General features: G+C 39.5%; 1 non-coding gene across 1 annotated transcript; it reads left to right on the top strand.

Moving 5' to 3' along the window:
- The first annotated feature begins 4,270 nt into the window (after positions 1-4,270).
- LOC120578758 (small nucleolar RNA R71) lies at positions 4,271-4,377 on the top strand. The gene has a single exon (XR_005644569.1). It is a non-coding gene; the product is annotated as a small nucleolar RNA R71 (small nucleolar RNA).
- Positions 4,378-11,330: the final 6,953 nt, after the last annotated feature.

The raw sequence follows: 11,330 nt of genomic DNA, 5'->3' as shown, positions 1-11,330 counted from the left end.
CTTGTTTACTTCACTTAGGAAGTTCCTCTTTTTAGAGGGTTTAATTTAAGCACAATTTGTTTGAGAAGTCATCACCACATTTAGGAAGTTAGTGAGAGGGTATCCTTTCGTCCACGTGTGGTGATATCCTTCCGCCCCATTTCGGTTTACACAGTTCATCACTTTAGAATTATTCCCACATAAACTTATACTACTTTTACTCTGAAGATTTTTAAGGGTCCAGGTTACCATTAAAGCTAGAACGTGTTCCTTAAAATACCTACTCATACACTTACTCAAGGATTGCAACTAGGTGCTTTTCTCATTGGAGAATTAATTTCACAATAAAACTTGATGTGGGTATAGCAAGAATACTTATAACACAAGAAATCACTTTCATGTACAAGAAACGACCATTGAAGAGACAACAAAAAATTTATGTCATAATAAAACAATGAAAACGAGCTGCTTAATCATGCCTTTCACAATAAAACATAACAAAAGAATAAAGTTCAAGGGAGTTTGGAAACACTACGACTAAAGACACTTTATTAGGCTCCCCCCATACTTAGGAGAAGCATTGTCCTCAATGATTCAAGATAGAAAAATAAAAGAGAAGGAGAGGAAGAAGAAGAAGAAGAAGAAGAAGAAGAAGAAGAAGAAGGAGGAGGAGAAAGAAGGGAAGAGAGGAAGAGGAAAGCTCACAATTTTATCAATGGGGTCCATATGGAGGACCTTGGAGGTGAAAGTGGTGCATCATGTTCCGAAGCATTTGGTTGTTTTCTTCGGATATGCGGTTGCCCCGTTGGACATCATTCCTTATGCCCATTAATTCAACACCTTGCCTTTGTTGCTCGGTGCTTATCCTTTCGACCTCGATATTCATCCATGCCCATCTTGCATTTTCATTTGTTTCACCTTCATCATGGTCATGGTGCTCCTCATCAAGGTGCATTTGTGCACCTTCCTCTTCTTCATTATGCTGTTTTATGTGCACCTGTGGGTCATCATTAACATACAACAAATTTTCTTCCACCTCGGTGTTAGTCTGAGATGGGTTAGGCAATAAAATCAAAGTGGGCACATTGAGCTTGAGTGTATAAACAAAGGGGATTCGAGTTTTTATGAAATTCATAGAGATAAGGGTTTCTATGTTTAGCCTATTGTTACCCTCGATCTTGTTTATCCCTTGGTCTTCACTCACGCCTAACCGCCTAGCTATGTATGTTATGATACCACCAACTACGATTTCTCCCCTACTATCGGACCTATTTCCTATAAGGGAAAGGTAGTCAAGCATGTAAAAACAAGTGTTAACGGGGTGGTTGTGCAGCATAGCCCAAAGCATGAAGAGTTCATCACTCCCAGTGTTCCCTAATTCACTCCTTCCCCAAATAGTGCAAGCCATAACCCTTTGACGGTACCTAAGTACGGGGTTGTGAATGTTGCTAGCTTTGTTGGCACGTGTGTTAAACTGGTCAAGACCTGTAATTCGCTCCCAAAAGGCGGCGGGTTGATAGTCAACCGGTTTTAAATTTTGATCCCAAGAGTCGTGGATGAACCCCGCATTTGCGAAGCCCATCTCATCACAGAAGTGTTGAAGAGACATCTCATAATCAATATTCATAAGCCGGAAAGAAACTCTATGGTTAGGGTTATCAAAATTCAACCTATCTTTCGTAAAAACAATAGAACTTAAAAATTCATAGGTGAAATTTTCATACCCTCTCATAGGTCTCAACATATCAACCCATCCTAACCTTTCTAGAAGATTAAACACATTATCTTTAATTCCTAGCTTATTCAAGCCATGGTTATCAGGGTACCTGCAAGGATGTAGAGGTTTAGAGATTAGAATTTTGTACCTATCCCTTTGCTTGTTGTCCCTGAAGGTGATGCCATGATTCTTGACTTGCGCTTTCTTCTTTGGGGGAGGTCCCCCTGATGAGCTTCCAACTTCTTTTCACTTCTCTTTGAAGCCATTACCTTGACCTTGGTGTGATGGCGGTGAGGGTTTGTGTACGGGTTGTGTTGGTGGAAAAAGGTTGGTTTAGTGGTTTGGTGAGGGTTTAAGTGAGTTTTAGGGGTTGGGTTATGGAGATTGGTGAAGAATTTCTGGTTTTTGGGTTAGGTTTATGAGGGTTACGAATTTGGGTGATGTTGTTTGGATGGATGAAATTGGTTTTTGAATGGTGGGTTATGATTGGAATGGTGTTTGTGATTGATTGGTTGGAGAAATTTTGGGAATTGGTGAGATTTGGAGGGGGGGTGTGGAGGTTTGAGGTTGTATGGTTATGGAGGTTTTAGAGAGAAGGGTGAAGGTAGAGAGATGTTTGTGTTTGAGAGTGAAGGAAGAAGAAGGCCAAAAGGTAAGATTATACTTACCTGATATCGGGCACGGCCGTGCCAAGCTTAGCACGGGCCGTGCCAACATTCTGGAACAATGGCCTATTGTGAGTAGTCAAGGTCTGGCATGGCCGTGCCAGTGTGAGCACGGGCCGTGCCAAGGTTCTGGAGGACGAGGCTTCAAAATTTTTCTGTTTTCTTGAATCCTACTCGGACAATCACCTACAAAATACTTAAAATAACAAAATAAAAGCAGTTAAATGCGTGGGTTGCCTCCCACGAAGCGCTTCTTTATAGTCATTAGTTTGACGCTAAAGAAAGTGTCCATTAGAAAGGGTCAAAGATGTTGTATTGTGTAGATGACGCTAAAAAGCGTTCTTTCAAATCATGTTCTTTGACCATATTGCAATAATAAAGGGCGGGACCTTCCTTAATGTTTTCAAACTCAAATCCTACCATGTCTTCACTCACTTGAAAAACTATCCTACCACTCTTAACATCAACTATAGCACCCGCAGTGGCGAGGAATGGTCTTCCTAGTATCATAGGGCAATCGTGGTCTTCCTCGATGTCAACAACCACAAAGTCAGTTGGGATGTATATCCCTTCTATCTTAACGGGGATGTCTTCAACGTATCCGGCTATCGGGATGACCGAGCGGTCAGCCAATTTTAGTATCATCTCGGTAGGTTTCAACTCTCCTATTCCCATCTTTTTAAAGAGGGATAGAGGCAACAAACTAACACTGGCTCCTAAGTCACACAAGGCTTTGTCAACGGTCTCTTTCCCTATCACACAAGGGATGGCAAAACTACCTGGATCTCTAAGCTTTTGGGGTTGCTTCTTGACGATTGCACTACTTTCCCTAGTTAAAGCTATTGTCTCTTTATGATCTACAGCCCTTTTCTTTGAAAAAATTTCTTTTAAAAACTTGGCGTATAGAGGCATACGAGACAAAGCTTCAGCAAAGGGAATCTTAATGCAAATCTTTTTAAGTATGTTTAAGAATTTAGCGAATTGAGCCTCCAAGTTGAGCTTAGTAAGCCTTAATGGGTTAAGGTTTTTGTTCTTATCAAGCGGTTTCTTTATCGTATCCCTTTCACCTAGAAGCTTAACATTCTCTCCCGCGACACTTTTGGCTTTATTAACGGTCTCTTCTAACTTACTGCCCCCGAGAGAAATAACATTGACATGGGCTTTGGGGTTTGTTTCAGGTTGACCAGGAAAGACTCCTGGTGTTTGAGAAGAGGCAGCCACTTGTTAGGCCACTTGGGAGATTTGGGTCTCAAGCATTTTGGTGTGAGTGGCGATAGAATCGACCTTAGTATTGAGCTTGGAGAGAGAGTCGTTCAGAAATCCTGTTTGGTTTTTCAGTTCTTGAAGATTTTTATTTTGATTAGCTATGCAATTTTCCAACAAAATCTCCAAACTTGATTTCTGAGCCACTCTCTGGTTGTTTGTATAGCCAGGTGGTGCTGCTTGTCCATAGGAACCTTGAGGTTTTTTGTAAAAATTTTGATTTGGCCTCATTCCTTGGTTATATTGAGCGTAATTCAGTTGCTCAATATTGGCAGCACTACCTAACTGACAATCAACACCGATATGACCGGATATACCACAAATTTCATAAGGAGGGGATGTAGAAGAAGGTGTGACAGCATTAACATTAAGCTTTTCAAATTTTTGGGTTAATGCCTCAACCTTAGCAGCAAGGTGGTTATATTCAGAGACTTCGTGTATACCTGCCTCTTTCTTAGAGGGAGTAGGAGTGGTGACGGCTCTCTCGTTGGTCCATTGGTAGTGATTCTGAGCCATGTCTTCAATCAAAGCATAACCCTCCGTATAGTTTTTGTTCATTAGAGCTCCACCTGCAGCTGCATCAACAGACATCTTAGTGGTATATGACAAGCCATTATAAAATGTGTGGACTATAAGCCACTTCTCTAGGCCATGGTGGGGACAAAGTCTAAGCATTTCCTTGAAACGCTCCCACGCCTCATAGAGAGACTCCCCATCTTTTTGACTGAAACGCGTGATTTGATCTCTAAGCTTAGCGGTTTTAGATGGGGGGAAAAATCGGGCAAGGAATGCTCGCCTCATATCGTCCCATGAAGTAATGGAACTGACTTCTACGGAATGGAACCAAGTGCTAGCTCTATCCCTTAAGGAAAAGGGAAAGAGATGAAGTCTTACGGCTTCTTGGTTCTCTTTTATGGTGCCACTGAGTCTTAGGAAGGAAGAAATATGGAGATTTGGATCCTTAGTGGGTGATCCAGAAAACTGATTTTGCTGCACCAAATTGAGTAGTGCAGGCTTGATTTCGAAGTTATTACCCGCAACCGTTGGGTACACGATAATAGCTTGTGGCTCCTCCGTTGAAGGAGTAGCATACTCTTTGAGAGTGCGTTCAGCCATAGCAGTATTATTTTGTGCTTCTCTCTTTTTCTTATGCAAAAACCTTTCGATCTCAGGAATAAATTCTCCGAGACTTTTACTTCTTCGCATAAGAAATCGAGAACCCAAGAAGTTAGTGGTAAAACAAAGAAAGAAGTAGAAGAAAAGAGGAAGAGAAGAGGGTTCTAATCACAAAGAAAGAGTTAATCAAATTAGTTTACTCCCCGGCAGCGGCGCCAAAAACTTGATGAGATAAAACCGCAAGTGCACGGTCTTACCGAAGTAGTATGAAAAGAGTATCGTTCCGACAGGGAGTAGTTCAATTTAATTAATCTTTGGAGATGATTAGAAGAGAAGAGAATTGCAAGTTGGGGGTTTTCAGACGGTTGAAAATTAATATAATAAAAGGAGCCTTGGGATCGTTGGTTTCATCTAAATAACAAGTCCTTCTCAAACCAAAACTATAAGCTTATAATGTTATGTTAGACCTAATTTCTCAAGACAGTTTCTCTTATGTTCCTCTAGCAACCAAGCCTATTTCGCTGACTTGATTACTATTAGATTTTGGTTCCTCTAAAAACCAAGCCTATTTCGCTGACTTGATTGTTATTAGTTCCCTTGAAGATCGAAACTATATGTCTCAAAGATTGCAAAGCCTATTTCACTGACTTGGCAATCCTTGTCTGAATTCACTTGTTCGAATATCAAAGCTCCACTTTCATTTTATGAATTGATATTTGGAATAATGGATAAACAATTATCAAACCCTCCACTTTCGTTTCCACAGTTTGATAATGGTTGATCCATGTTAAAGCGGCGAATTCAGATAAGAAATTAGGGTTACATAAGACTAAGGTTTAGAGCTTGGTTTGATTAGGATTATGTCATTTAGACTTATCCAACACTCCCAAGACAAGGAGAAGTCTACTCACTCATGTTCATCGTAGACATGGGGAAGAAGAGAGAAAGCATAAAAGTAAATGACAAGAAAATAAAGGAAAAGAAAAGAACTTTAATTAGAAAAGCAATTGTCACTTATTGAATTCCAAGTAAAGATGAAAATTTGTGATGGATGGCTACTCTATTTATAGCATTTGTTCGACTTAAAATCTAAGCTATTACATTCGGGCTAAAAACAGAGTAGCTTAAAATCTAAGTAAAAGCAGCAAAAGTGACACTGGAGGGTGGCACGGCCGTGCCAAGGTTAGCACGGGCCGTGCCAAGCTTCTGGCATGGGGGAGACATATTTTTGTCTCTCAATCTTCATATTTTTGCATCCAATCGGCTCCAAGTCCCTTTCTTTTGCTCCAAGACTCAATCCATCCAATATTTATTCCTGAAATAAAATAAAATGCAATTTAAAGTAAACTATCCTAAAAAGGAGATAATACTAACATAAAATAAAATAAAATCTAAATAAAACTAAACTAAAAAGCATATAAAAGTAAGCAATAAATGACTCATCAGTTACCGCCAGAGAGGGAAGTTGAGTTTGCAATTGATTTGGTACCAGGAACGAGTCCTATTTCGATTGCGCTGTATCGGATGTCTGCATCAGAGTTGGGTGAATTGAAGAAACAGTTAGAAGAGTTGCTTGAGAAGTAGTTTATTAGACCAAGTGTTTCGCTGTGGGGTGCTCCAGTGTTGTTGGTTAAGAAGAAAGATGGAAGCATGAGGTTGTGTGTGGATTATCGGCAGTTGAACAAAGTGACGATTAAGAATCGGCATCCACTTCCAAGGATTGATGATTTGATGGATCAGTTGGTTGGTGCAGAGGTGTTTAGTAAGATTGATTTAAGATCAGGATATCATCAGATTATAGTGAAGGCGGAAGATATATCCAAAACCGCATTCCGAACGAGGTATGGACACTATGAGTATTCTATGATGCCATTTGGAGTATCTAATGCGCCAGGTGTCTTTACGGAGTACATGAATAGAATATTTCATCCTTATCTGGACTGTTTTGTGGTGGTGTTCATAAATGATATTTTGGTGTATTCGAAGTCTGAGGAAGAGCATGCTGAGCATTTGAGGATTGTGTTGCAAGTATTGAAAGAGAACCAATTATGTGCTAAGTTGTCTAAGTGTGAGTTTTGGTTGAAGGAAGTGAGTTTCCTTGGTCATGTGATTTCTAAGGGTGGTATTTATGTGGATTCTTCTAAGGTTGATGTAGTGTTGCAGTGGGAGTCTCCTAAGTCTGTTTTTGAGATTAAAAGTTTTCTTGGTTTGGCGGGTTACTATCGGAGGTTCATTGAGGGATTCTCTAAGTTGGCGTTGCCATTAACGTAGTTGACTCGGAAAGGACAAGCGTATGTTTGGGATGCTAAGTGTGAGAAGAGTTTCCGAGAGTTGAAGAAGAGGTTGACTTCAGCTCCAGTGTTGATTTTGTCGAATCCGAAAGAATCGTTTGTTGTGTATTGTGATGCTTCAAAGATGGGTCTTGGTGGTGTGCTTATGCAGAATCGTTAGGTTGTGGCTTATGCTTCGAGGCAGTTGAAAGTACATGAGAAGAATTATCCGACTCATGATTTGGAATTGGCGGCCATTGTGTATACATTGAAGATTTGGAGACATTATTTGTATGGTTCTAAGTTTGAGGTGTTCAGTGACCACAAGAGTTTGAAGTACTTGTTTGATCAGAAAGAGTTGAATATGAGGCAAAGAAGATGGTTGGAGTATCTTAAGGATTTTAGTTTTCAGTTGAGTTATCATCCCGGGAAGGCTAATGTTGTTGCTGATGCTTTGAGTAGAAAGACTTTGCATATGTTTGCTTTGATGGTTAAAGAGATGGAATTGGTTGAGCAGTTTCGAGACTTGAGTTTGGTTAGTGAGTTGACACCGGATGGTGTGAGATTGGGTATGTTGAAGTTGACAAGCAATATTTTGAAAGAGATTAAGAATGGTCAGAAGGAAGATTTGGAACTCGTGGATCGAGTAGTGTTGGTTAATCAAGGTAAAGGTGGAGACTTTAGAGTGGATGAGAATGATGTTTTGATGTTTCGTGATCGAGTTTGTGTGTTGGATGTTCTTGAGCTTAAGAGGCAGATTTTGGACGAAGGTCATAGAAGTAGTTTGAGTATTCATCCAGGAGCAACCAAGATGTATCAAGATTTGAAGAGGTTGTTTTGGTGGCCTGGAATGAAGAAGGAGATTGCCGAGTTTGTTTATGCTTGTTTGGTTTGTCAGAAATCGAAGATTGAACATTAGAGACCGTCGGGTTTGATGCAACCGTTGTTTGTGCCAGAGTGGAAGTGGGATAGTATTTCTATGGACTTTGTTGGAGTGTTGCCTAAGACTTGTAAGAGTTTTGATTCCATTTGGGTGATTGTTGATCGGTAGACGAAGTCAACACATTTTGTTCCTATTAAGACTGGTATGTCTGTAGCGAGGTTGGCTGAGATCTACATTGAGCAGATTGTTAGATTGCATGGTATTCCTTCTAGTATTGTGTCAGATCGGGATCCGATGTTTACTTCTAAGTTCTGGGAGAGTTTGCAAGCTGCTTTGGGAACTAAGTTGAGATTGAGTTCTTCTTACCATCCTCAGACCGATGGGCAGACGGAGAGGACTATTCAGAGTTTGGAGGATTTGTTAAGAGCTTGTGTGTTGGAGCAAGGTGTCCGTTAGGACGAATGTTTACCGTTGATTGAGTTTACTTACAACAACAATTTTCATTCTAGTATCGGATTGGCTCCGTTTGAGGCTTTGTATGGTAGGAGGTGTAGAACACCGTTGTGTTGGTTTGAATCCGGGGAAAGTGTTTTGTTAGGAACGGAAGTTGTGCAAGAAATTACGGAAAAGGTTAACATGATTCAGGAGAAGATGAAGGCGTCTCAGAGTAGACAGAAGAGTTATCATGATAAGAGGAGAAAGGATATTGAGTTTCAAGTTGGTGATCATGTATTTTTGAGGGTGAATCCTGTGACCGGTGTTGGTCGTGCTTTGAAGTGTAGGAAGTTGACTCCTCATTTTGTTGGACCGTTTGATGTTATTGAGAAGGTTGGGGATGTAGCGTATTGGATTGCGTTACCACCGTCTTTGTCGAATCTTCATAATGTGTTTCATGTGTCTCAGTTGAGGAAGTATGTGCATGATTTGTCTCATGGGATACAAGTAGATGATGTGGAAGTAAGAGATAATTTGACCGTTGAGACTTGGCCGGTTAGGATTGAGTGTCGTGACTGGAAGCGTTTGCGTGGCAAGGAGATTGTTTTGGTCAAGGTGATTTGGGTTGGACAACCAGGTGAGAGTGCCACTTGGGAAGCAGAGAGTAGGATGAAGGTTTCGTATCCGGAGTTGTTTCCTTCAGGTAATTTTCGAGGGCAAAAATTCTTTTTAGGGGGGGAGAGTTGTAACAGCCCGATTTTTAGCTAGATTTATTTTAATTACTTTTAGTATGTGTTTTATGTGTTTGTGTGTGATTATTCTTCATTGGGTGCATTTTCATGGGTTTCCGTGTTAGAAGGGTATTTTAGTCATTTTGGACTTAGGGGTATTTTGGTCATTTTGTGAGAACGGGTAAAATTATAATTTTTAGTGGGAATTACTCTTAGTGATTAGTGAGAATAGCTATTTTACTAAGTTACTAGAGTAAAATTGAGATTTTACCGTTTAGTGACCGTTAGTGACTTTTTACCGTTATTAGTTAATTACCGGTTAGAGTGTAGAAATTTTGAGATGTGAATAGAAATGGGTTAAGTCCACTAGAAACTAGGTTAAGCCCATTAAGGGGTATGCCAAATGAGTTTGTCTTAGGAAAATATCACTTCATTCATTTCATAAGATATTTTCTAGAGAGAGATAGAGAGAGAAAGTGGTGAAGAGAAGAAAAAGGGTTGAGAAGAAGAACTTGAAGAATCAAGAATTGGAGTGAGCTTAGGAGCTAAATTGAAGCCTAAGTTGGGATTAATCTTTACCTAAGGTAAGGGGGTTAGTCTTCACCATAATCATCATAATTTTTGTAAATTTGCAAATGTTGTATGAATTTTTGCATAATGGATAATTGTTGCTAAATTCGTGCTCCAATTGTGATGATATGTTTGTATGCATGAATTGATGATAATTGTATGATTGTATGATAAGTTGTGAAAATTGTGCTCAATTGGTGAATTTTGCTAAGTTGTTGTTAGATTAAGTTATGATTCTTGTTCAATTGATGTTATGGTTGTTAATTGATGTTGTGGTTGATGAATAATGGCTTGGGTATGCATATTCATGAATTGAGGATGAGAATTTGAATTGTTGTTGGTGTTTTGGTGAAAATGATGAATTGGTCCAATTGTCAAGTGTTTTCAAGTTTGATTGAGTCTTTATGAGTCTTTTTAGTCATATTGACCTATAAACATGTTCTGGAAACGCATTTGGGCAATGAGGGATCAAAATTGGGATTTTGGGGTAAAAAGGGGTCCAAAACCGTAACATTTTCTGCAAACCTGTGAAGGTTCACTTAGAGGTTCACTTAAGCGACCTGGTAAGCGAGCATTCATATGGATTTTTCTAGGTTGGGTCGCTTGAGCGACCGGTCAGCGAACTAGTAAGCGAAGATTTCTGGTTGCTATTAGAACTCGTTCGCTTAAGCGAACTTGTGGTCGCTTAAGCGAACTGGTGAGCGACCAGTCGGCGACCAGAAAGCGAACAAAGTGATTTGCCACTGTAACTTGTTCGCTTAAGCGAACCAGGTGGTCGCTTAAGCGAACATCTCAAGTTTCAACCACTTTAATCTTTTGTTCCGAGTCTTTGGGGGCCAATCCGAGCTTTCTTAAATGATTCTTTAAGTATGTTTAACTACTGTTAATCCCCAGAACCTAGTGGAACAATGATTGCTTGCCTATACTTGAAATTCTTGAATTGAGTCTTAACTTGAGAAATTTTGGGAATTCCAAACTTTGTCGAAAACAAATTTTATAAACTAATAAAGCTTGCAAGTTGAACCTACAGCTCATATAGACTTAGGTAATACTTGTAAGGGTGGTCAAACATCTTAATCAAGTAGAAAGTGATATTTCGGGTGGGAATGTGAAAGGTTGTGAAAACGGGATTTTCATATGAACTTAAGTTGTGCTTGGGTTGATGTTAATGATCCGAAGACGACTTAACTTCATGAATATATTGTCGATTAAGATTGTTTGAAGGTTTTCAAATTGTCTATGTCGTTTTGTCTTGGAGTTCGTCAAGGTTGGCCAGTGGCCAATTGGTATAGTTTTAGTCATAAATGTTTCTCGAACCAATTGTCTTAAGAATTGTGGTGGCTATGTTTATATAACTAAGTGAAGATGTATGAATGGATGATTATTTTGGATATGATATTTATCATGAGATTGGTATGCTATCTTACTTAGAATGTAAGAAATGTTGAATGGGTGAAACTATATGTGATAGTTGATGTTGAATGATTTTGTTGATTATTGATAATCATGTTGAAGTGTGATGATGAATACTATGATTTAATTGGGTGTGGGCATGTTTTCTTGATAATGCAATGTGTGGAGATAATCAATATAATTGGGTGTTGTCCTATATATTGAGGTTGAAATTGTGGATTGTTGTCACATTATCGAGTCCTTATACATGTCCATGCATCATAGTCGTGTTGAGATGATGATTTATTC

The sequence above is a fragment of the Medicago truncatula genome, chromosome 2 (assembly GCF_003473485.1).
Source record: "Medicago truncatula cultivar Jemalong A17 chromosome 2, MtrunA17r5.0-ANR, whole genome shotgun sequence".
In the NCBI taxonomy this organism is placed as follows: Eukaryota; Viridiplantae; Streptophyta; class Magnoliopsida; order Fabales; family Fabaceae; genus Medicago; species Medicago truncatula.
The sequence above is the reverse complement of the archived record's forward strand: the minus strand, read 5'-3'. Positions and strand labels throughout refer to the sequence as shown.